Here is a 27851-nt window from a genome sequence, read left to right as displayed (position 1 = left end):
ATGTCATATGGTTGGATGGGATTTGTGTTGGAAATTGATCTTTGGTACGTATGATTAGGATGAAATGGAGGGTGTGGATTAGTTTGGACCACACAAGACCTCACTCTCTCCCTCTCCTTCCCCCGTGCTTTTCCTGTCTCTGTCTCTCTCGACTTCGCACCCACACACACACCTATCGTACGGCACACACCCAAACCCTCCAAAAACTCGACGGATCGAGGCAAATAAGGTATGTATCTTCATCGTTTCGACGTCCTGAGTTCATTGATGCTAGTTTTAGGAAGTGAAACCTTCGAAAAACCCCTGAAACCCGAACCCCAGTTTTTGAGTATTGTTCATGCACACGTGAAATGTTGATTTTCAGGGAATTATAAGCTTATAGTGAGCTTAGTGAGGTCCTAAGGAAGCTCGGGGACGTTCGTTTGGAAGGTTTGGACGTCGGGATCGTCGAGTTCGACTTTGGCCGGTTTTGCTTGGATTTTTCCGGTGAGATTTAGTTGTTTTTAGAGCCTTAAAGTAGTGTATTGTGATTCTACATGTTTGGGGCTTCAATTTGATATATTATACGAATAAAATGGTTGAGAAACGAAGGAGAACAAGGCGTTTGAAGTTTGGCCGGAAACCGGCCGCCGGAAAAACCAGTCCGGCGAACCCAGGGTTGGGGATGATGCGCGTGGGGGCGCGTGTCCCCGTGCTTGTCCTGGCGCGTGGGGCGCGTGGCACATCAAACAAATAATCTAAAAATATGTCGACGTTCGTGACGTCGAGTAGATCACTGTGGTATATTCATATACCCAAATTGAGCACCGTATGAAAAAGTTATTACGATTATTGGTTAGGTGCTTTAAATAACGTTTTATAGTTTTCGCATTTAGGTGAAAATGTGAATTGACGATCCGACCGTTGGATCGTCACCAAACTTTGATACGTTGTAATACGTAATATTTGAGGATTATTGGAACTTACGGATTGGGAATCCGAGTTACGGATCTTCCGGAATTGGAGTTGTAAGTTCATAAAATAAAATGTTAACCGTCACTTAGTTTTGGAAATTGACGGAGATCCGACCGTTGGATGGTAATGAAATTTCAGGATGTTGTCCTAGAGATATATTGTGGATCTCTATAAGTTATAGATTTAAAATCTGAGTTGCAGATCTTTCGGATCGAACTGCGTAGTGATGTGTTTTATATAAGTTATATCCTATCGATATGATTTCTGAGGTTGGATTTGATTATTGTTCTAGGCGGCGATCGTCATGACGCCTTGATGTGTTGTGCTAGGGAGTTGTAGGGCGAACTCCAGGTGAGTGGGCAGTTTTGTTTTCGTATTACCTATATACTATTGAGTTTTCCCAGAAATTGAATTTAAATGAAAAGTATGATTTGAAATGCCATGCATAGAAGTATATGAAAAGCATGAATTGATATATGATGCATATATATATATATGTGAATTGGTGCTGTGGACGCACATGTAAGTATCAGGTGAGTTTTATATTATTCATGTGCATTGTTGATGTGTATATTGTGGATAGCTCATAACCTGCAATCATGGTGTTAGTGCTTATATTATTCACCACACCGCACGCTCGTCTTGGATCCAAGTAGGTGGATGTCGTACAGACCAAGTGAGGGTTCCGACATGCTAGTCGTATAGATTACTAGATGTGATTCCGACTAGTGGGTGACCTTAGATTATGTGCACAGATGATTGATGAGAGAAGCACTAGAGCGTATTATTACACCATCCATGTCGTACAGACTACTTCAGGTAGTTCCGACTTATCTGCAGTGTAGTGCCGTACAGGTCATCGAGGTGACTCCGGTTGGATTGGATGTTGAGCTATGGAATTAACCGTACAGGACCAACTGCAGGGTCTCCGGTTAATTCAACTTTTCACCTGTTACATTGATGCATCATTTATTTTGTTTTCGAAATTAAATCATGGCATACTTTCGGGTTTTAAAGAAAAATTGATGATTCGAGAGTTATGAAAAGTATTATGTTATTATACTATTTTCTGGGAAAAGTATACAGGTTTTACAGTGAGGGGTTAGAATTATTTTTGGCGAAATGTTTTTGAAAAGCTTGGTTTTACTGACCCACTCAATTTTGTTTTTCGCCCCTCCAGGTTCTTGATAGCAGAGTTTTGGTGGCCACGAGGAATCCAACGGTATTCTGACAGAATTCACAAAAGTAGGACTCACCCTCGAGGGTTTCCATTTTAATAATTGTATTTTAAAAGCTTCCGAACTGTGTAAATGGTTACGTCACTCTCATGTGACGACCAGCATGCCCTCATTCGGGACGGGGTGTGTCAGTTGGTATCAGAGCATAGGTTGCAATCCTGAACATCTTGAGAATTCCCTAGTGCCTTCTGTCAGAACTATACCACCTCGTAGGGAGCCACGCCGTTCAGATAAGCTTAGTTTCTCTAATTTAGCAGTTTAGGGGGAAACTATTACTATTGTGATTCAGTCTATTATCTAAGAAACTCTTTGAGACTGGTTATAAGTTGAATTTGAATCACTTTATGGAAATTATGAACCCGAGGGAGCAGAGTGTTGGCTTACTCACTTGGAAAAGACGTTTTGGGTTATGCCAATCAAAGGAATCTTCCTTCTGACAGTCGGGTCGAGACGACTACCTGGTTGTGGGTTATGAATTTATATTATGGTGGAAACAGGAGTATTATTCGTCGTCACCGGAGGAAACAGCCGATTGAGAATTGTTTAAAGAATTGTTAAAGAAAAGATTTATTCCTCCGGCATATTATGATGGTAGTAAACAAGAGTTTGCATATGGAAAACAAGGAAGATGACGACAAATGAGTATTATAGAAAGTTTTTAGACTTGCCTCGTTTCCATTCGGATATTGTTGCTAAGTTGGTTGAGGTGTTATGTTGTTTTAGGCTGGATAATAAGAGGAAGTGGCGTTCTTTGGCGATCACTATCCAATGTACTATTTACCAAGAATTTACGAGATGTTGTTGAGAATTGAGGACTCTGAGAACATGATCAGTGAGAGTAAAGAAGAATAAGAAAAGAATGGTGATTAGAGGACAGACGATAAGTTTAAAGATCCGTCATATCAAGGACATCGAAAGACTCAGAGCTTCAAAAGAAGTGAAGTTAGAACTAATTCTTCCAGCTGAGATTTTGATGCCACTGGTCAGAGGCGAAGGGATAGATTTATTGGTGAGCCCAGATCTCAGAGATAAGGTGATTTGAATAAGAGAAATGTACCTTTGTGCCATAGGTACAATATTAGACACTTTGGAAAGTGTGGGGATCAGTGAATGTGTTCATGTGGACGGATGGGACATAGAGTTATGAATGGTCCCTAGAATCAGTTATTACCCAGCAGTCTTCCCTGACACCACAATATCGATCCAGCAGGTTTATGGACTTAATAGTTTGGTCAGATGGGCCGTGAGTACATGGATATTTGATGAGTTATAAGTCCAGCCGTACAGGCCACAAGAGGTGGATCCGGCGAACATATTATTTGGAAAATTGAGGAGTAAGCCGTACAGGTCATTCTAGCTGACTCCGGCTGATATATTTCTTATTATGGACGATGTTGCCAAAGAGAGTAATGTTGGAGCACGATCGAGGCGTATTTATGTATTTCTAATGAAGAACAAGATGATAATAATACACCTTCAGGGTGTCCAGTGATGGTGGAAGAAGTAGTTATGCCAGTGAATCTTATCCTGTTAGACATTGTGGATTTCGATGTGATTTTAAGCACAGATTGGTTAGGTTATAATCTTGCCAATATGGATTATCAAAGGTTACCTTTGTGATTGAGCAAAGTGGATTGAGTTAGGCCATCATTTATGCTGTGAGAGCAAAGATATTGTTATTGAAAGGCTGCCAAGGATACTTAGCTCGTGTGGTGCTAAATGAGTTGCTTCTAGTATTTTGGAAAATGTAAAGGTGGTTAGACATTTTCTTGATGTTTTCCCTGAGGAATTACCTGGATTGTTGTCGGGCGGAGATGTAGAGTTCAATGTTGAATTGTCTCCAGGTACAAATTTTATGTTAGAGATTGGTTCATGATGAGTTAAGGGAATTGGAAATTCGATTACATGAATTAGTTGATAAAGGTTCATTCAAAGTACATCACGTAGAGGGAGCACCAGCTTATTGTTGAGGAAGAAAATGGACATTAAGGCTATACATTGAATATAGGCAATTGAATCAGGTAAAGATTGAGAACCGTTATCCATTGTTGCATATTAATGAATTGTTGATCAATTTAAAGGTGTCTGCGGATTTTCTAAGGTTGACTTAAGGTCGGGTTATTACCAATTGAAGAGTTAGTGATAATGTTCCTAAGATTGTTTTTAGGACTCATTATGGTCATTATGAATTTTAGTGATGCTATTCGAATTGACGGATTCTCCTGCTGTTTTATAAGTTGATGGATGAAGTTTTCCAAGAATATCTTGACAGGTTCGTTATTGTTTTCATTGACGATACTCTGGGATACTCTAAGCCTAGAGCAGAGCATGTTAGATATTTCGAGTTGGTGTTGCAAAGATTGAAGGAACGTTGATTGTATGCTAAGTTTAGCAAATGTCAATGTTGTATGAATCAAACAACAATTATAAAATGCGTTATATATGGTTAAGGTATTCAAGCGAAATTTTAAAAGGTAGCAGCGATTGAGAATTTGGAACAACTGCGAACCGTGGCTGAAGTTTGGAAATTTCTTGGCTTAGCAGGGTGTTATAAATGGTTTGTTGAAGTTTTTTTTTTAGTTATTACCTTGCCATTGACACGATTGATAAGGAAAGAGGTTAAGTTTGAGTGAGAAGGAAATTGTGAGTAAAGTTTTCAACAGTTACGGTATTTCCTCACTCATGCGTATGTTTTAACACTTCAAGACGATAACGGTAATTATGAGGTTTTAATGATGCTTCTTTGTATGGTGTTGGATGTGTTAAAGTGGAAGTATTAAGGTAATTGTCTATGCACCGCGACAAATGGAAACCTCATGAGATAAATTACTCTACTCGTGATTTGGAATTAACAATTATCATATTTGCTGGGAAGATTGGGAGACATCATCTTTATGAAGAAAAGTGTAAGATTTCTACGAATCATAAGAGTCTCCAATATCTGTTTACTCAGATGAATCTAATCTTAGGCAACGAAGGTGGATTGAGTTACTAAATAATTATGATTACACGACCAGGGTGATCGTGAAATTGTTGCGACTGATGCACTTGGTAGGAAGGCTCCAATAAGAATTAATGTTTTGTATGCTTGTTGTGTTTTCCCTTCTTGCAGATTTGGGACCCTGGAGTGAAACTTAAGGTAAAAGTTAAGAAGAAGTTTTATTGGCTAATTTTCAAGTTAGGCTGATTTTAGTTGATTGTCTACTTGACGCCTAGAAAAGTGAGGAAGGAAATTTTGGATGAAGCGCATTGTTCAGCTTATGCGATGCACCCGGGAGGAACTAAAATGTATCATACCATTCGACCATTTTATTATTGGCCTGGTATGAAAAGAGAAATTGCTGAGTATGTGAGTGGATGTATTATTTGCCAGCAAGTGAAGGCAGAAAGAAAGAAACCTTTTGGTCGGATGCGGCCACTTCCCGTTCCTCAGTGGAAATGGGAAAATATCACTATGGATTCTGTGTATAAGCTTCCACGTACACAATGGATTTGATAGCGTTTGGGTGGTTGTAGATCGGCTTACCAAGCCAGCACACTCCATTTCAGTGGGAGAAAAGTATCCTTTGAATAAATTGGCTAAGTTGTTCATCACAATATTGTGAGGTATCATGGCGTTCCAATGAATATTGTTTCTGATCGCCTAGATTTAATGAAATTTGTCTACAACATTAGTTTTCATTTGAGCATTGGTATGTCACCATTTGAAGCACTTTATGGTAGGGCGTGTCGTACGCCATTATGTTGGTCAGAGGTTGGTGAAAGAGTATTGGAAGGCCCAGAAATTGTGGATGAGACTACTCAAAATGTTCAGGTGATTAAGGCTAACCTGAAAGCGGCTCAAGAACGACATAAGAGCATAGCAGATAGACATGCTATTGATCGAGTTTATGATGTGGGTAATTTGGTGTTTTTGAAATTGTCACCTTGGAGAGGTGTGGTACGATTTGGGAAAAGAGGAACGCTAAGTCTGAGATATATTGGACCTTATGAGATCACTGAAAGAATTGGTGAAGTTGCCTACCGGTTGGAGTTGCCTCCGAAGTTATCTAAGGTCCATAATGTGTTTCACGTCTCTATGCTTCGGCATTATATTTCCGATCATTCTCATGTGATTCCTCCTCAACCGTTAGAGATTAATCCAGATTTGACGTATGATGAGAAACCAGTGACTATCTTGGATTGGAAAGATAAGGTTCTAAGGAACAAGACGGTGAGTTTGGTGAAGGTGTTATGGAGAAACCATTCTGTAGAAGAAGCTACTTGGGAGACGGAAGACCGGATGAGAGAGATGTACCCAAGATTATTCTACGAGTATTAAATGATTTATTTGGTTATGGGAATTTCGGGGACGAAATTCTATAAGGGGGGAAGATTGTCACAGCCCGTCCCGGGGGTACTGTTGACGGGAATATGAAATGGCGGGAATGCCCTTGTCGTTACTAAGGTACGTAAGTATGTAACGTTATTTTGAATTAGGCATTGGTTAATTGAGAGAATGTCATATGGTTGGATGGGATTTGTGTTGGAAATTGATCTTTGGTACGTATGATTAGGATGAAATGGAGGGTGTGGATTAGTTTGGACCACACAAGACCTCACTCTCTCCCTCTCCTTCCCCCGTGCTTTTCCTGTCTCTGTCTCTCTCGACTTCGCACCCACACACACACCTATCGTACGGCACACACCCAAACCCTCCAAAAACTCGACGGATCGAGGCAAATAAGGTATGTATCTTCATCGTTTCGACGTCCTGAGTTCATTGATGCTAGTTTTAGGAAGTGAAACCTTCGAAAAACCCCTGAAACCCGAACCCCAGTTTTTGAGTATTGTTCATGCACACGTGAAATGTTGATTTTCAGGGAATTATAAGCTTATAGTGAGCTTAGTGAGGTCCTAAGGAAGCTCGGGGACGTTCGTTTGGAAGGTTTGGACGTCGGGATCGTCGAGTTCGACTTTGGCCGGTTTTGCTTGGATTTTTCCGGTGAGATTTAGTTGTTTTTAGAGCCTTAAAGTAGTGTATTGTGATTCTACATGTTTGGGGCTTCAATTTGATATATTATACGAATAAAATGGTTGAGAAACGAAGGAGAACAAGGCGTTTGAAGTTTGGCCGGAAACCGGCCGCCGGAAAAACCAGTCCGGCGAACCCAGGGTTGGGGATGATGCGCGTGGGGGCGCGTGTCCCCGTGCTTGTCCTGGCGCGTGGGGGCGCGTGGCACATCAAACAAATAATCTAAAAATATGTCGACGTTCGTGACATCGAGTAGATCACTGTGGTATATTCATATACCCAAATTGAGCACCGTATGAAAAAGTTATTACGATTATTGGTTAGGTGCTTTAAATAACGTTTTATAGTTTTCGCATTTAGGTGAAAATGTGAATTGACGATCCGACCGTTGGATCGTCACCAAACTTTGATACGTTGTAATACGTAATATTTGAGGATTATTGGAACTTACGGATTGGGAATCCGAGTTACGGATCTTCCGGAATTGGAGTTGTAAGTTCATAAAATAAAATGTTAACCGTCACTTAGTTTTGGAAATTGACGGAGATCCGACCGTTGGATGGTAATGAAATTTCAGGATGTTGTCCTAGAGATATATTGTGGATCTCTATAAGTTATAGATTTAAAATCTGAGTTGCAGATCTTTCGGATCGAACTGCGTAGTGATGTGTTTTATATAAGTTATATCCTATCGATATGATTTCTGAGGTTGGATTTGATTATTGTTCTAGGCGGCGATCGTCATGACGCCTTGATGTGTTGTGCTAGGGAGTTGTAGGGCGAACTCCAGGTGAGTGGGCAGTTTTGTTTTCGTATTACCTATATACTATTGAGTTTTCCCAGAAATTGAATTTAAATGAAAAGTATGATTTGAAATGCCATGCATAGAAGTATATGAAAAGCATGAATTGATATATGATGCATATATATATATATGTGAATTGGTGCTGTGGACGCACATGTAAGTATCAGGTGAGTTTTATATTATTCATGTGCATTGTTGATGTGTATATTGTGGATAGCTCATAACCTGCAATCATGGTGTTAGTGCTTATATTATTCACCACACCGCACGCTCGTCTTGGATCCAAGTAGGTGGATGTCGTACAGACCAAGTGAGGGTTCCGACATGCTAGTCGTATAGATTACTAGATGTGATTCCGACTAGTGGGTGACCTTAGATTATGTGCACAGATGATTGATGAGAGAAGCACTAGAGCGTATTATTACACCATCCATGTCGTACAGACTACTTCAGGTAGTTCCGACTTATCTGCAGTGTAGTGCCGTACAGGTCATCGAGGTGACTCCGGTTGGATTGGATGTTGAGCTATGGAATTAACCGTATAGGACCAACTGCAGGGTCTCCGGTTAATTCAACTTTTCACCTGTTACATTGATGCATCATTTATTTTGTTTTCGAAATTAAATCATGGCATACTTTCGGGTTTTAAAGAAAAATTGATGATTCGAGAGTTATGAAAAGTATTATGTTATTATACTATTTTCTGGGAAAAGTATACAGGTTTTACAGTGAGGGGTTAGAATTATTTTTGGCGAAATGTTTTTGAAAAGCTTGGTTTTACTGACCCACTCAATTTTGTTTTTCGCCCCTCCAGGTTCTTGATAGCAGAGTTTTGGTGGCCACGAGGAATCCAACGGTATTCTGACAGAATTCACAAAAGTAGGACTCACCCTCGAGGGTTTCCATTTTAATAATTGTATTTTAAAAGCTTCCGAAATGTGTAAATGGTTACGTCACTCTCATGTGACGGCCAGCATGCCCTCATTCGGGACGGGGTGTGTCATAACTCCTTACTTTTGTCCCTGAGATTTAAAATCGATAGAATTGGTCTCTAAGTTTGTCCATAATCAATTATTTTGGTCATTCAGTGAAAAATCTATATTAAATGAGGAAAAAATGACAAAACTCCCTTAATTTTGTCAAATCATTTTGGCCCATTGTTTATTAAATTAAAAGTATTTTTGTTATTTTAGTCTTATTTAACAGAGCTTTATATGGAAATACTAAAATGATTGACGGTAAACAAACTCAATGACCATTTCTATTGATGTCAAATTTCATGGACGTCAGCAACCATTTTGAATAAAATGCATAAAAATAAATCTTAGATGGGATAATTTTGAGTCAATTTGGCTCTATATTTCTTTCGCTTTGGAGGTAAAAGCGACAGATAGAACCTAATAAAATTCATATGCTTTGGAATAAAAAAGTTTAGAAGAATATATCCGGAGATTAAAAATGAATTTGTTTAAACACTCAACAATATGATTGTCACTTTTGTGTTTTGTTTAAAGATCGTGTTTGTCTATTTTTAATGGATAAGTGTTGATTTAGGCCCTTAATTATCATCTCAATGCAAAATTAGGTCATTGAATTATTTTTTCGCTAAAATAAGTCCCTAAACTTATTTAAAATTGTTAATTTCATCCTTACTATTGTATTCAAAGCTATTTTATCATATTTTTCGTCAACTTAAGTCACTTTAAGCCCTTTGCACTTCATATAGGTTACGAATCTAACGTCTAATTTACCATCCAAAGTTAACTCCATACACTATTTCTTTATGAAAAATTACCAATCTACCCTCCATTGTGTATCACATACAAGTAACGTGATTTAAATTGACGGAAAATTGAATATAGTGGCTTCGAATCTAATATTGGGGATGTAATTGGCAGATTTTTATAATTAAGGACTGATTTTTCTGAAAAAATAATTTAAGGACCTAATTTTCACTCAGATGATAATTCAATGACTAAATTGACAATTCACTCATTTTAATTACAGCTTGAACAGCTTGACATATTAAAATACTATTTGAATTGAACCCACAAAAAGTGTTATTCGGCACTTGAATATATAATATAACTCAGAATTATAGTATATGCTAAATTTGTACAATAATCGACACTTAACAAACCAGTCGTTCGAACTTTACCAAATTTGTACTATATACGAGGATGATCATTAAAATCGCTTTTGTGGCCTCCAAAGAATCTTATGCCTTTGCGTATGTGTAAAGTGCAGTTCAAGAGAGCTCAAGTATCACAGGTTTGAGTGGCTACTGGTCCACTACGGCCTACCGGGACTTCTGTTGCAATATTCTTCAATCTTCATGTCTAGTTGATCAGTTGTAAATTGCAATATGTAATATATTATCCTTGATGTCTAGGTCAGCAGTTGATGGTGCGATGGTTCTGAACTAGGGTTGGTCAAGCAAAGAAAAAGAAGGGAGAAAAAGGCTTATCTTATGGTATGTCCTTCAAACTATCAATCTTATTTTGCACTTTGAAACTCAATTTTTACATCATTTTACCATATTCCGTTAGTTCAGTTAATAATAGTTAAATTTGCTTATGTGACATGATTGTATTTTTTATTCTTGTTATAATTGCCATGCGTACAAGATAATATTAAAAACTATTTAATATTTAATATTAAGAACTATTTAATATTGTGTGGAACTTAGGTTGGCCCTAGATTTTGTTGAGTAGCAGTACAATTTATTCAAAACTTGCCAGGTTATGCGTTTTAAATATAATATTTTATCTTATGAAGAAAGGAAATAAAAAGTGGCGAAGAAAACTGCAATGGAAGAGAGGGAAGAAAACAGAGAGGAATGAGAACAAAAAATATGAACTGTTAGACAGATATGATGGTGTATATTAATTAGTAGAAAAGATAATTATAAAAATTTCAAAATAGAAGAATGATAAAATATTATATTTAAACTTACCACGCGATGATTTTTGAGTGAATTGAAGTGTCATTCAGTAAAATCTAATGACAAAATGAGCCATACATAAGTTTTTCTCCCATCTTCACCAATCTACCGCTAAAATGCATTGAGCACTATTCTGAAAATTAGTTGTACGAGTGGAATTAATTGTATTAATTTTTATTTTTTTTAATAATTGATGTTTAATTATCTGCAAATAAATAGTGGCAGTCCTATTCTTTAGGAACCAGTTTGAATTGCCTACAAATTAGGAGTATCTTGTTTATTTTGGATACTGTTAATCATGGAATTAGTTGTTCCATTTTTTTTAGGGAACTTTAACGAAAAGCACCCGGTACTGTTCACTTTAACGAAAAACCATATTTTTACACTAAAAAGTCAATCCTGGTACTATTCACTTTACCCTTTATTTTGTCCTTATCATTAAAACTCAAAGTTTTCAAACCCTTTTCATTAGTTTTCCTTTTTTTTTATAGGTATTTGTATTATTTCGATTGTTACATAATTGGATTAAAGTTGAGTTATGTTGGAAGGAGTTCAATATCAATATATTGTATTATTGGAATTAATTGTATTATTTCGCTATTTGTATTATTTCGATTGTGTTGTAAGTATAATTTATTGAACGATTATGAAGGCCATAGAGAGAGAGAGAAATGTGCGGCAATAGTAGAGAGAAGAGAGAGATGTGTAATTGTGGGGGTGTTCTATTCCACCCTATTGTGCTTTTATTTATAGTAGTAGGGAAGGTTAATTCCTTACCCTTTTAGAATTATAACTCTTTATAGGTAATCAACTCCTAATAGAAATATAAGAGATATTCCAAGATAAACTAGGATTTACACAATCACATTCCTAATCTAATAGGACTGCAACACTCTCACTTGAGTGTGTAAATACTCAAGTAAATGGCGCATCAGGTCTTCAGCGATGAAGTAAGTACAGTTGATGAAGTCGTCGGCACAATGAGCGAATGCAAGTCTCAGATCAACGGAAGAATGCATAAAAAGGTAAAACCCTAAACCTCGCTATGGTAAAACCCAAGGTGGGAGAAAAACCCATAGTCTAAGGAGAAAAGTGAGAAGTTGCATTAAATCAAAACTATACTTCTTTTGGATGCAAGTAGAAGATCTCACAAGGGTATGATCAGCCCAGGATGGGTGCCTCGTTAAAACCTAGTTAGGTAGCAAAAACCCAATGGGAAAAATGCTCATAATTGTAAGGAAAAAGAGTACATTAAGATCAAGTGAGTATACTTCTGGATACTCCCACTGAGTTTGACATAACTTCCAAATGAGAACTACAAGCATTGCATATGATAGTTAGGCATACCAATTCCTTGGACAAGCTTCTGGAAGGTTGACTTCTGCAGTGATATCGTGTAGAGGCCGGGAAGGTTATCTGGGATCGGCTTGCATGACTTCAATTTCCTGATGCTTTGCTGATGTAGATGTAGACGGAATATGTCTTGGTGTTGACTTTGTTGATGTATCATGGCTTGGTCTGGTTGATACATGTGGCATAGTCTTTATGGATCGTCGTTGAGACTCAACGATGGATGAAAAACACAGCAAGTACTTCGAATATGCTTAACAAGAACTCCTAACCATGTCTCACTTGTGACGTAGTGAAGTAAGGTGAGTCTTGGAATGATTTGAAGATTTTGCAACTAAGGTCATATTGTGGACTCCAAGATATTGTGATATCCTTAACGGTAAAGACATAACCATTTGGGGATTTTTCCTTGTGCGGGTTTGATAAGTAACCAGCGTTAGCATAACAAACAAGGTAAGCACCATTTCGAGGATCAAAGGGTTGGATCCACTCGAGATGCGTTGGGATTTACCCTCGTAGTACCTTCAGGGTATGTCTTTAATACCAATTCAGTGGATGCGTGTAGGCACGGTGCTGCATCTTTACCAAGATCAACAACGAAGGAGATGTCCTGTCTTAATACAATGAGCTAAGTACAACGAAGCGCAAAGTTGAACTTTAGATATGGAATTTTGGATTCCATAACCTCTTTAAGGGTCTCATTTGCATATAACGTATAGATGATCAAAGGTATACTCAAAAGGTGACATCTTTAGGGTGTAGTTCGACTGGTAGACCAAAATACCGTCAAAACAACACTTGAACTTCATGTCAAAGCATAAACGAGTTTTTCTAAGATCCTTCATCTCAAATTCCATCTTCAGCTGCGAGACAGCTTTCTCAAGCTCTTCCGAAGTCTTAGTGAGATTCGTGTCAACGATATAAACTATAACTCTAGCAATTTGGAATAAGACTTCATAGTTTAACATGCAATGGCATAATTCATATCCCTAACTGATCAAATAATCACTTAGACAGGTATACCACATTCGTTGGATTGTAAGTAAACGCCTTAAACAAGTTAAGAGGGTGTTCCGTGGTTTTGGAACGGTTGATGCACAAAACCGGATGGGTCTTGGAACAACGTAAATCCGACCGTGAATCTGCAAGAAAGTAAAGAACACAAGATGTATCGTGGTTCATCCCAATGTTTGGGCTACGTCCACACTGATGTTGATATTGTTTCACTCTGAATGGTGAATATACAAAAAGGCTAGAGACACTGTGCTATTTAGCTTATTTTCTCTCTAGCCCATTTTCTGTGGCCTAAGCCTTGACCTCAATCTTTGCCCCCTTAATGAGGAGAGTGAGGAGTCATTTTATAGAATAAAGGCTCCTCACTTATTACATATTTGCCTCTTCATTTATTACATAATTACATTTGAGTCCCCTGAGTATTTATACGAGGTCTAAATACGGAGACCCTAAGTATGGTACAAACATTAGTCTCCCAAGTCTTCAGTTAAGATAATCTTTTGGCTGGAGATTTGAAATTCAATTCATGTGTGGGTTGAAATAGCTAGATGTCGTCTAGAACTGAATACTCAATATGAGGCGGTGTGCAATGTGAAATGATGCTCAACTAGAACTAGCACATGTTGCGAGGCTGCTCGGCTTGTGGCTTGTGTTGCCTTGGTTGGCTCGGCTTGTGGTGTTGAAGGTGAGGAAGTCCTTTTTATAGAATAAGGGCTCGCTCCTCAATACATAAATAATAGGCTAGAGTTGATGTTCACGGCGAGGCGGTTGCTCAGCAGGCGGCGATACTCTCTAATGATGGTGAGGGAGTCCCTTTTATAGAATAAGTGCTCGCTCCTCAATACATAAGTGATGGGCCAAGAGTCTCTCTTTAATGAAGGTGAGGGAGTCCCTTTTATAAAATAAGGGTTCATTCCTCAATACATGAATAATAGGTTAGAGTCCCCCAAGTATTTTTCATGAGGCCCAGTTATGGAAGCCCAATATATTGGTACATAGTGCAGTCCCCCAAGTCTTCAGTCAATATAGGTTGTTGGCTGGAGATTTCAAATTCAATCCATGTATGGGCCGAAGTGGCAGTTGTTCGGAGGCGGTCTTTGTATACCATGCACTGAAGCTTTGCAGGTGAAGCTTTTAAAGTGAAGCTTTGAAGCTGGAGCTCTGTAAATGAAGCTCTGGAGCTCTCGAAGTTGGTGCTCTGTAAATGAAGCTTTCAAAGTTGATGGACATGAATGATGCTCATGAATGTTTATGTTGATTGACATGAGTGATGCTCATGGATGTTGACATGAGTGATGCTCATGAATGTTATGTATGATTGACATGAGTGATGCTCATGAATGTTTATGTATGTTTGACATGAGTGATGCTTATGTATAATTTTGGAGTACTGGACGTACTTTTGATCACCTGGTTGGTGATAATAGCGGTAGGCTGCCAAATAATTTTGGAGTATTGGGCGTACTTTTGATCACCTGGTTGGTGATAATAACGGAATGCTGCCGAATAATGTTGGAGTACTGGACGTACTTTTGATCACCTAGTGGGTGATAAGAGCGGTAGACTGCCGAATAATTTTGGAGTACTGGACGTACTTTTGATTACCTGGTTGGTGATAATAGCGGTAGGCTGTCGAATAATTTTGGAGTACTGGGCGTACTTTTGATCACCTCGTTGGTGATAATCGCGGCAGGCTGCCGAATAATATTGGAGTACTAGACGTACTTTTGATCACGTGGTTGGTGATAATAGAAGGTGAACCTTAAGTGGAGGGATAGAGGTTGGAGTTTGAAGCCATAGGGCTTGGCTCTTTTGGGCATATGGGCATTCGCCCTCCACATAACATTCCAGCTCAATATTTTGGGCTTGCCGTTTTTTATTTTATTTTATTTTTATTATTTTTATTATTTTTTTATGATTACCCTCTGATGGGGTTTATACAGATGTCTCCGAAAGGTAAGAAAAATAAATCATATCATTAAAAAAAAATAAAGCAGTCATTGGGGACTACACTCACCTTCATGATGAAAGTTTCATCTTTTTCAGCATGTTGATGGGCATCTTCTGGTCCAACAGAATGTGGAGATAGGGAATCTTGGTGGGCATCTTCTTATCTTTGGTGGTCGACAAAAGCAAAAATACAATCCTGGCTTTTTCCTTTATGTACTCATTTTCTTCCCTTTTTCTTTTTCTGCTGCATTGCAGGTTTACAACATGTTGCTTTGCCAGTTCATCAATTATGGGGTGGATTATACGGCAATGCCCACACCACGGAGCCCAGAATTCAACCAAAACAGGGGATTCAGAATCTAGGACAAGTGATTGCTATGTTGCATCACTGACAGTAGGCACTTCGAGGAACGAGGGTTGATCTGAGAAGGCGCGGTTGAAGAAGGGAGAGCGGAGGATCGAGGAAAGATGACGGAGTCGAGAACTGTAGCCATGGTCGCAGATGATTGTAATCCTATGGCTGCCATTGGTTCTTCTCTCTGATCCCCTGAAGAAACCTTGAGCAGGTGATCTTGGATCTTACTGGGCAGCTGAATGACTATGACCTCGATAAAAAGCTCGGCATGCCCTTGACTGCCATGCCATCCCATTCGGTGGGAAAAGGTCGCAAGAGCAGCGCGTCAGTTGGGAAGCATCCAGTCCAAACAATGTAGTATTATACATAGATGGGAGGCAACGACGCCGTTCCTAACTTGAGATTGCTGTTGTTTTCCTTATCGTCGACATTGCCGTAGAAGATATCAGCTTGAAAGTTCTCGTAATACAAGTCCAGCTTCCGGTTGAGATTTATAGCAACCAACGTCAAGTTCCACGTGGTTGTTAAGTAGTCGCTGCTGGATGTGGATGTGAGTGGGCACGGCAACACGGCTACCAAGTCGACCCAGAACTCAGGGAATTCAGGGCTAAGCTTTGCGTCATGCAATAAAGTTCACGTTAGGGCTGTGAAGAGAATGATTGCCAATAGCGCGGCGAAGCAGAAGAAAACAATTTTACAAAGTCGTCAAGTGGAGGAAGACTTTGCCATTCCCATTCGATCTGTTAATTCATTATCCGATAGCCTTATTCTGTAGAATCGATCAGACCCAATAAAGGAGAGAGATAGAGGAGGTGGCTCCGTGGGTTTCTGGGAAAGCTTTGGGTTCTTGGGTTTTTGCAGATTCATGGTGAAGGTGAAAAAAATGAAAGAAAACTGACATAGCTTTTCGTGTCGATTCCCACAGACGGTGCCAAACGTTGATGCACAAAATCAAAGGGGTCTTGGAATAACGTAAATCTGCAAGAAAGTAAAGAACACAAGATGTATCATGGTTCACCCTAATGTTTGGGCTACGTCCACACTGATGTTGATATTGTTTCACTCTGAATGGTGAATATACAAGAAGGCTAGAGGCAGTGTGCTCTCTAGCCTAATTTCTCTCTAGCCCATTTTCTATGGCCTAAACTTTGACCTCAATCTTTGCCCCTTTAATGAGGAGAGTGATGAGTCATTTTATAGAATAAGGGCTCCTCACTTATTACATATTTTCCCCTTCATTTATTACATAATTATATTTGAGTCCCCCGAGTATTTATACGAGTTCTAAATACGGAGGCCCTAAGTATGGTACAAACAGGAACTATTTGAACCAGTCCATGTAATTCTTCGAGAACTTACATGTAAATCTCCGTATCTATATCCCCATGGAAAAAACACTAACCACATTTCATAATGCTGCTATCAATCACAAGACGTTTGAGAGAAACCTTACGACGTAAGACATGCATCGTATCACACTATTTCATTCATCTCATAACATTTCTTTTCCCACTTTTAACAGAACAGAGTTACCTTGGGCAGTGTAGGAACGACAGGTCCAAACACACTTTGGTAAGAAATTTGACCTGGATTGTAATTTCAGTTGTCCAATCAGTTATACGTTGTCACTTAATCAACGGAACATGGTTCAATATCGTGGCTTTTTTCATTTATGTCGGTAGCTACCATATAAGTAAAAACATCATCGATGGTAATCTCATTTCAAATCCATTTAGCTCATCCAAATTAGTATACTGGACCAAGAACTTCAAGTCTTGGGAGTAATCCGGATTAATCTCATGAGATGGAAATGATTTGAGACAGCGATCAAGTATGAATTCATTATTGTGTTGTGTCTTCCTCTTCTAGGGAATTGAATATGACGAACCGAGTAATCTGTCGTGCTCCAGGCCAAGACAGATTGATTGGCTATCCGCCGGTGTACCGGACCGTCCAAACAGTCCAACAAGGACGGCACACCTTTCAGGGATGTTGACTCGACGTCCGTTAAGTACGTATATCCTTGCAGACATGTTTGTAGCTGATATATGATCTCATCACTTTAGCTAGATCAGAGGAATGCGTTTGGAGTAACATTCTGAAATCTAGAATTCATCGCACTTGCTTATCATACTTATGCGGTATAGGGATTGAGATGAGACATAGTCGGCAACGTCCACGTAAATTCGAGCCGTTCTACAATAATGTTGACGTTCTTATCTCCTCCTAACGGCTGTAAGACTGTTTCATTAAAGTGACAACCCGCAAATGAACGGTAAAGAGATCGCATACAAGGGCTCGAAGAGAGCTAGTGTGAAGGAGAATCATGATTGACAAAAGATACACATCCTTCTTTGAGGACCCATATTGGTACATTGCGGTGGTGCAACTTGGCACATGGAATGCATACCCAAATGCGTAAATACGAAAATCATCAAGTTTGTACCCAGTAACAAATTGTAACGTCATATAGGTTGGGTGGCAATGGGCCTTAAGGAGGACCAACATAGTTGTGTACAAGATTGCATAGCCCTAGGCAAAAATCGAAAAAGCTTGGTACGCTCACCAACGTTCGGGCGATCATTTAATTTGTGCTTTATGATCACTAGGCGAGGCTATTTGGGGTGAACATGAGAATTTGATGTTCAATTATTAATCCAAAATACATGCAATACTTTATCAAAAACCGTCGATATAAATTCTCCGGCATTATCTAGTCTCCCAAACCTTAAGGGATAAGTAGGGTGGTGAACCCTTTTAATCTGCCAGGAGGTTTAGCAGCAATGTGTGTTGATAAACATGTGACCAGTTTGTCTATTTATCTACCAAAACCATAAGTATTTATATGGTCCACATTTTGGTTGGATTAGTCCACATATATTCCCTTGAATCCGCTGTGAAAAGAGAGTTATGTCGTATCTTTGCAAGGAATGATATATAAATCAATTTCCCAAACGAGCGGGCTTCGGCAAAGTGTGCATTGTAGCATCATTGTTCGATGTAAGTGTTACAAAAGGTCGTGCCAAAGCAAGTAAACTGCTCAATCACCAGGCTCCAAGCCGGCCACATGTGGTGTATTCCCAGTTGGGAGACAACTTATTGGCCCCAAATCAAAGCTTCAGGCTCATTTTTGGAGGTGGTGCAAATATATTTCACTCTATTTTCTTCAGTGGTTTCATTGATGATCATTGTTCTCTTGAATATCCTTAAAAACTCAACGACAAGGAGAATTTAAGGTCCCTTAAATGGTAATTCAGTACCATTCATACAATGTCTTCAAACAAAAGCATACAATAGCACGCATGAAATGTCTCCTTGTCTCTCAAATGAGCTTAATTTAGCATTTCTTGATTTTGATTGTACTAAATGATAAATCACTAATGAATTAGATAATTTGAGTGTGATATCAATATATTGAATTCATGAATTTAAAATGAGTGTAGTACTAATATATTGAACTCACACTAGTGTAGTAGTAGTGTTATAAGCATCAAACTTAAGTTATTTGATTTATATATAAGCATCACACACTCTTCTATAAAAAAAAAAAAAAAAAAAAAAAAAAGTACCACACTCATTCAATTTACTAGAAAAGGCCTAGCATGACATTAGGTATATATGCAGAGTGAATAGAGAGAAGTCTCGACAGGCTAAAGGGATAATGTGCCATTATAAACCACCGAGCACACATATTAACATGCAATTTGTCACGAATGAGAAATGACATAAGTCCAAATATTTTGTTATTACAAATGTGAGCCCTAGTACCAGCTTTGTGGAAAACACCTCCCTTCCCTCCCCACAAACGATCATGGTATCAAGTTTTCCTTGTGCGGGTGGTAAGACCACGACGCTAGAAGAGCACACAGAGAAAAGGGCAAGAAGTCTTTCTTTTACCTCAACTCTACAACTTGACTATTGCCAATTCTTTATTAGTGTGTAGTTATATTTAAGGCCGACAAAATATCAGGTGCTAATGATCTGTCTTATAAAATGTTGAGTGGTGGAGCTATTTTTTTTAATATTATTTTGTAACAATAGCAATGAAGGCTGGCCTAGGGTATCAGCGTACACAGATCTTAGGGTTAATACTATGCTTCCTTTAACAAAAGGAGGATCCGGTTGATGGCGACCCAAGTGTTTTCTAAGTGCCTGTCAAATTCTTAATGCTTCATTTTCCTTAAACTGCCGTTTTCAATGACCAATCCACCAACGCAGCTCACAAAATACAAAAACGTATCACAGTAAGGGTGGGACACGACCCTTTACACTAGCACGCATGTAATCTCTCTCTCTCTCTCTCTCTCTCTCTCTCTCTCATATGAGTTTAATTTCGCATTCCTTGATTTTGATTGTACAAGATAAGTGACTAATATATTGAACTCATAAGAGCAAGTCCACCGGAGAAAAAATGTCCCAGCCCTCAGTCCAAAAAACAAACTGGCCCTTAGTCAATTTGCTCCAGCCCACAAAGTTGCCTGGCACCCAATCCATGCCAGGCAACAGACCAGCCCAATTTTGACAGACCTAAGAGCCGGCCTATTTGGCTGGCGCATGCACGACACTCGTGCCCAGGGCGAGTAGCTGACAAGGTTGCAGAGGGCTGTCAGCCCACTTGTGCTCCGGAGCCCCATGAGTGAAGCGGCATGCTCATAGCCGTTGGATTTCCAACGGCTATTTTTTGTAGACCGTTGGATTTCCAACGGTAAAAAAAATTTAAATTTAACTTTTAAAATGGACCATTCGATCACAGATCAACGGTCCACGTTTTTTTCACAAAAAAAAAAAATAAATAAAAAGGCCCAACGGTCAGAAATATGACCGTTGGCCACGTGGCAACTCCCTGGTTCTTGGATTTGAATATTTTTCAAATCCAACAGTCCAGATTAATTAACTATATTAAAATTTATTAAAAATTATAAAAAAATACAGAAAAATTATTAAAAAATATAGAAAATTAAAAAAAAATACAGAAAATTTAAAAAAATGTTATTTTTTTTTCTATAAATACCTAACCCTCATCTTCCACCTTTACACCACATTTCAATATTTTCTACACTTTCTATACTATCTACATTTCAATATTTTCTACACTTTAAGAGAAAAAAATGTCTTCGTGGAAGCTCATTGAAGATGTTATGTTGTGTGAATGTTGGGTTCACACTACTCATGACCCGATTACGGGTAATGAGATGGATAAGTGAGAAATGTGGAGTAAAATTACAAAAACGTTTTGCGATGTACATGGAAAAGAAGCCAGAACTAGTCAAGGTCTTCAAGGTCGTTGGAAAAAACTCAACGCAACCTTTACTTGTTGGAAAAACGCCATCTCTCATGCTTCTGGTAACCTCCGTATTGGGACAAATTTAGCGGATCAGGTGACGATATTTTTATTTATTTATACGCATTCCACCCACATCAATATTTTAATTTATTTAATTTTGTATGTAATTTCTTATGTAATTTATATGCATTCCACCCGTATCAATATTTTAATTTATTTAATTTCTTATGTAATTTTTATTTAATTTCTTATGTCATTTTTATGTAATTTTTATGCATTCCACCCGTATCAATATTTTGAATTTATTTATTTGTGTTACACCTGCATTTTTTAACACTATCTTATCCCACATTTTTATAGACACTACAAGCTCAAGCATTCTACAATTCAAAGAACCAGAACAAATCATTCACCAGATGGGAATGTTGGCAAATTGTCAAAGATTGCCCTAAATACAAAATTGTGGCAACCGGTCCAGAAGTTGTCATGCACAATATGGGTCTACATAGTTCTTCAGAACCAGACATGGCCGAACAAAAAGCCGACACATTTCAAGACACGGAAAGGATGCCTGAACAAGTGCCCGAGACCCAACTGACTCGTTAGTCCCTCAGGCCTCAAGGTAAAAAGGCATCAAAGAAAAAAGGTAGTTCTTCCAAAAATGACTACACTAAATATATGGAGGAACTTACTCGCCAAGGTGAACTGAACATGGCACAGGAAAAGGCTAGAGATGAGGAAAAAGTTGCTGCTATGGCAGTAATAATAGCAACTACTGAGGCCCGTGGTGTGGTGGCTGAGAGACAAAGAGAAGTAGTTAATCAAGAGAACGAGCTGGTTAGAGAAGCACTTCATCGAGAAAATGAAATGCTTAGAGAAGAAAGGATGGCTCAAGCAGATCGTGACACTATGAGCAAGTCTCTAGTACGGCTGTCTCCGAATTCTAAATATTTTTGGCCATCGGAAAAAAGCGATGTCATGCGAATGAGGCATGCAAGAGATGCAGAAACAAGTCAAGGGGGTTCTAGCTACATAAATCATGGCAACCAAGATCCTAGCACCACATATCCTAACTCGAGAGACTTTGTATAATTTTTATGTAATTTCTTATTTTTTTAGAATTTTATTTAATTTCTTATGTAATTTTTATGTTTTTTCTATTTTTTTTCTTTTGAACTTTATTTAATTTCTTATGTAATTTTTATGTTATTTCTTTTTTTCTTTTTGAACTTTATTTAATTTCTTATGTAATTTTTATGTTATTTCTTTTTTATTTTTAAAACTTTATTTATTTTTATTTAATTTATTATGCAATTTTAATGTAATTATTTATTTATTTTTGTACTTTATTTAAACACATGAAATAAGATTACATAAACTCACCAAATAAACTTAAAAACAAAACACACTACATAGAATTACATAAACTTAAAAAAAAAACTACAATTTATTCTTCAACCACATGCCTCATTTTAATTATCTTTGCCTTCATGCAATCCCCACTGGTGCTCAATCAAGTCATTATGGCGGGTTACGTGCCAGTATGGCTCTTGCACATCAGTGTACCGCTGAACGATCAATTCATTGTAACGTCCATCGCGTTCCAACGGCTCATGTTGCACTGGATCTTCAGTCCAATCATGAGCACAGTAGATACGTGTTCTTGAGTTATTCATCGGATCCGGCTCATATTCATCGACGGCATCATAATCATACTCATCTTCAACAATCATATTATGGAGAATAATACATGTCATCATGATGGATCGAAGAGCCTTGACATCAAACATTCTAGCTGCAGCCCTGACAATCGCCTAACGAGCTTGCAGGATACCAAAACAACGCTTAACATCCTTCCTACACCTTTCTTGACATTTTGCGAAGTGTTTTTGCTTTTCAGTATGTGGATGTGGCACTGTTTTGACAAATGTTGACCAACTTGGGTAAATGCCATCTGCAAGGTAGTATGATCCCTCGTATTGGGTACCATTAACCCAATATGTGCATCTCGGCGATTTTCCTTGCAGCAGTTCGTCGAACACTGGGGATTGGGGCAAGGACATTTAGGTCATTCTGAGCTCCTGGAACACCAAAAAAAGCATGCCAAATTCATGTATCAAATAAAGCCACCGCTTCCAAAATGATGCTTTTGGCTCTTTTTCTGTCGCCATATGCTCCTTGCCACACACTTGGACAGTTTTTCCAAGTCCAGTGCATGCAGTCGATGCTTCTAATCATGCTAAGGAAGCCTCGCATCTCACCCTTCCTCAGAAGCCTTCTCATGTCCCTTGGCGTGGGTGTTCGGAGGTACTCTTTGGTGTAGAGGGCTTCAATTGCAGAGCAAAACTGCATCAGGGACTCCAGAACAGTTGTTTTTCCCATCTTCGCAATCTCATCCACTTGATCTGCAGATGCTCCAAATGCAAGCATTCGCAAGGATACCGTAATTTTTTGCTCAGGAATAAGACCTAGAACATGAAAAGCATCCTCTTTTTGCACAAAGTATGGATCATGGTTGCAAATATCACTCATGATTTTGTCGAACAAATTTCGTTGCATTCTAAAACGACATCTAAAAATATGATCAGGGAATATGTTATTGGGAATAAAATAATCTTCTAATAGATCTTTACCTCTTTTTTCCCTTTTTCTATCGAGGTTTGCAGCACGTCTTGGTTTGGCTATCTGACTCACGGCTTCCATGACATGGCGGGAATGTGAGGCCTTCTGCCTTCTATGGTGATCATCCTCATCCTCCTCGATGAAGAAAGCCTCATCTCCACCTCCACCTTCCTCGAGATTGGCCAATTCTGCCTGTTATGCCAACAACCTTTTCTGTTGCTCCTGCAACTATTTATACACTCTTATTGAAGAAGACATTGTAATAAGAACTCAAGATTTGAAAACAATGAACAAGGATTCTGAGCTAAAAAGAAGGATTGAGCTTGGTGTGAGGATGGATGTAGGGATGTAGGGTTTATATGGACAAAAAAAAGAAAGGATAAGGTTCTGGACAATGCCACGTGGCACTAGTGATTGGTTGAAAATCTTATCGAAATCTTGGCTAAATTATTGTAACCCGGAAGTGACACGTGGCGTGTCGGGATTGGTCGAAAATCCTATTGGAAATCTATCCACAAAATAGTACGTTCGGATAATGACATGTGGCATGACGTGATTGGTTGAAAATCTTATTGAAATCTTGGCTAAATTATTGTACAACGGAAGTGACACGTGGCGTGTCGAGATTGGTTGAAAATCTTAGCGAAAATCTATTCACAAAATAGTACGTTCAGATAATGACACGTGGCGTGACGAGATTGGTTAAAAATCCTATCCGAAATTAAAACTATTTTATTTTTTTAGAAAAAATTAAAAAATATTTTAAATGGGCTGGGTGCCAGCGCATTTTGTAGGGGTGGAGATCGTTCGTGCCAGCGCATTTTTTTAGGGGTGGAGATGCATTGGCATATTACTGTTCATTGGAGTCTGTTACTGTTCACTGGAGTGGATAAATGGGCTGGGTGATGGCAAAATGTCCTTAGGGGTGGACTTGCTTTAAGAGCAGTTCCACCGGAGCAAAAAGAGGCCAGCACCCAGTGGAAAAAACAGCCTCGGACTCAGCCAATCCATTCTAGCCCGTGTGTTTGCTTGGCACCCAGCCCAAGTTGGTCTCCAAGCTAGCCCAAAATTGATAGACCTTGGGACTGCCCTATCTGACGCCAGCATGACATTAGCCACCTTGGGACTGACTTGTCTCGTTCCTGGGGGGGGCTCATGATTTCGCACGCTGCCAACAACGCCACACCCAGCCCATCCATGACGCTGGCCGAAGGGAAATATTCTAGCTTCAAAGACGGCGCATTTCTTTCCGTAGTGGTCTCCAGCTTGAACGCTGCAGCCTCGTCCTTTAAAAGCTTGCCTTAGAAGTTGAGGGTCTGGACTGAGTCGAGAATTTGGACCTTCTGGGGGACGATCTGGTGAGAAGTGAGCAGCTTGACCATGGAGGGATAAGACACGATTAGGAGAGAGGGGCAGAGAGGCATCTCTGCAGCCGCTCCATTAGGATTTTGAGAGAACAAGAGGAAGGGAGATCGGAAGGGGCGGTGAGGAAGGGAGAGTTCTAGTGGAACCTGACTTATCCTTTTTTTGTTTTTAATAAAATTATTATTTTATAATAAAAAATAATAATATTTTAATAAAATTGACTAGGCTATTTTTTGTTAAGAGTGGAGATGCTTTGGCCTATTACTGTTTATTGGGGTCTATTACTGTTCACTTAGTGGATAAATGGGTTGGGTGCTGGCACAAAGTCCTTAGGGATGAACTTGCTCTAAAAGAATTAGTATTAAAAAATAGATTAAAAAAATTGAGTGCAATATTAATATATTGATTCATGAGTCTAATATAAATGTAATACCAATATATTAAACTTAAAATAATGTAACAATAACGTTATAAGTATCGAACTCTGATCTTCTAATTTATATATAAGTATCACACACTCTTCTAAAAAGAGTATCACGTTATATCATAGTTTGAAAGGCCTAATATTAGGGGACTTGGATTGTCTGCCCTCCCATTTAGGTACCCTCTCCGTGCCCTCCTGTTTTGTGTGGTCACGGTTAAGCCACGTCAATATTTTATATTATTTTTTTATAAAAATAATAAAATAAAAAGAAATAGTAATATAAAATGTTGACGTGGCTTAACCGTGACCACAAAAACAGGAGGGCACGAGGAGGGCACAAAAATTGGAGGGCAGAGAATCCAAGTCCAATATTAGGTATACATGCAGAGCGAAAAGAGAAAAGTCTTGACAGGCTAAAGGGGTAATATGCCATTATCAACCACTGAGCACACATATTAAAATGCAATTTGTCAGGAATGAGAAATGACATAAGCCCAAATATTTTTTTATTACAAATGTGAGCCCTAGTAGCAGCTTTGTGAACCCCGAACCCCCACCCCACCTCCTCTCCCACCCGCCAACCCCAACACCATCAATGGTTACAAGTTTCCGTGTGCGGGTAGTAAGACCATGATATCAGAAGAGCACACATATGCCAATGAGACCATCTTAAATTAAAACTCTCTATAAATTCTCTGTCATTTTACAGTTTAACGTCAATTCTTGTGTCAATAATATAAAACATTAACAACAAACATGAGGTTACAAAGCACACATATGCCAATGAGACTATCTTAAAATAAAACTTTCTATAAATTCTATGTCATTTTACAGTTGAATGTCAATTCTTATGTCAATAATATAAAACATTAGTAAAAAACGTGAGGTTACAAAAAGTCTATGAAAAATATTACTTTTGAGAATTTCCTTAGCATTTAACATTTTTTGTATTTTTTTACCTCAACTCTACAACTTGACCAATTTTTTATTAGTGTTTAATTATATTTAAGGCCGACAAAATCTTAGATGCTAATGATCTCTTATAATATGTTGAGTGGTGGAGCGAGCTAGACATGCACTATTGGTTTCCTAAGTTATGTTTGGGTAGGTTTCCAAGTCCCGTAAAGTCGAGAGTTGAAAAAAAAAAAAATGCTAGATCGAGAGCACTAGGAATGTTTTACACAAGCATTACAAAAGCAAATCATGAGAAGGACTTGTAAATTCTTATTTGGAATGATTTTACAAATTCATCTTACATGTTTTCGTATGCTCCTAAAGAACATTTTAATCCTTAGTCTTTACTATCTACATTTCATAGTCTATCTCTTAATAACTTTGTCTCAATCTTTTTAAAATGTTGTTTTTTTTTTACATACGATAACGATAGTGAGTTATATAATTGAATGTTAAGAGGAAAGAAAATCGGCGAGAATTAAACATGCACCAAAATATATTATGTTATTACTTTCCATCACTGCCCTCACCATCCTATGCCTGAGATCTTTTAAGACTTGGAAAATCCTGACTTAGCCTTTGTGTTCGTTCAAGTCCAGGGACATGCATAGCAGTCAACATGTAGATCCGCAATGACCACGTACGTACAACCGCCTAGCTTAGCTTAGCTAGCTACCTATGGTGCCTTTACCAAATTACTATGATCACGTGAATCATGTTGAGCATGCTTCTTTACATATATTAATATAGGGAAAATGATCCTTGCCGAATCATTTTTTTTGGGATTCTATGAGATTTTGTGATCGTGACCGTTTATCGTACATCATGGGGTTAGAAATCATTTCAAAATTAAAAATTAAAAATTAAATATAAATAGTATCTAATGATTTCTGAAAGCACGATGTATGATGAACGGTCACGATCACGGAATTCCTAGATCTTCCGGAAAAGGATCCGGCAATGATCCTTTTCCTTAATATAGTTTTAGTTTCAATTGAATTTTGAGTTGGTTTAATTACTAATTACGTACTTAATCACTTCGATTATATATTTACGAATTTAATAACTAATCAACACATCACTCCTTAATTATATATATATATATATATATATATGTGTGTGTGTGTGTGTGTGTGTAGTCGACATATGTAACGTAATGCATTATATACATATGTGTGTGTGTGTATAGTCGACGTATGTAACGTAATGCATTATATACACGGTCCCTAGCTAGGACTATGAGCAAAGCTTGAAGTTTGGATGCCATCCAGTATATGTAATCTGTGTCTTATGGGTATCTCACTCATCATGCAAATGCATACGTTTAATGATAAGGAATTTGTTTTTCCTAATAGTATTATTTTCTTGTCAAAGTTGCATTATAATATAAGTGTGTCCTATTGTTAAATTGTATATAAAAAAACACTCGATCAAATAAAATGATAACATGATTATCACTTATTCGAGTTCATATTCTCTTAGTGCGAGAACATTTTCTAAAAAAGTATAGTTATGTGATCAAGCCGTCGTTCGTGCCTAATTAGCTTCCTCCGAGTGTAAAAAGAAAAGCATAAGGGT

The 27851-nt window shown here is 38.3% G+C and overlaps 1 long non-coding RNA gene across 5 annotated transcripts; it reads left to right on the top strand.

Moving 5' to 3' along the window:
- Positions 1–176: 176 nt before the first annotated feature.
- On the top strand, positions 177–8988 carry LOC126624982 (uncharacterized). Of its 5 annotated transcripts, none has more exons than XR_007624279.1 (4): positions 177–229; positions 7055–7176; positions 7938–7996; positions 8826–8988. It is a non-coding gene; the product is annotated as an uncharacterized LOC126624982 (long non-coding RNA). The 5 variants fall into 5 exon arrangements; XR_007624278.1 differs by lacking the exon at positions 7055–7176 and adding an exon at positions 365–486; XR_007624277.1 differs by lacking the exons at positions 7055–7176; positions 7938–7996 and adding exons at positions 365–486; positions 1247–1305.
- The last annotated feature ends 18863 nt before the right edge of the window (positions 8989–27851 follow it).

The sequence above is a fragment of the Malus sylvestris genome, chromosome 6 (genome assembly GCF_916048215.2).
Source record: "Malus sylvestris chromosome 6, drMalSylv7.2, whole genome shotgun sequence".
Classification (NCBI taxonomy): domain Eukaryota; kingdom Viridiplantae; phylum Streptophyta; class Magnoliopsida; order Rosales; family Rosaceae; genus Malus; species Malus sylvestris.
The sequence above is the reverse complement of the archived record's forward strand: the minus strand, read 5'-3'. Positions and strand labels throughout refer to the sequence as shown.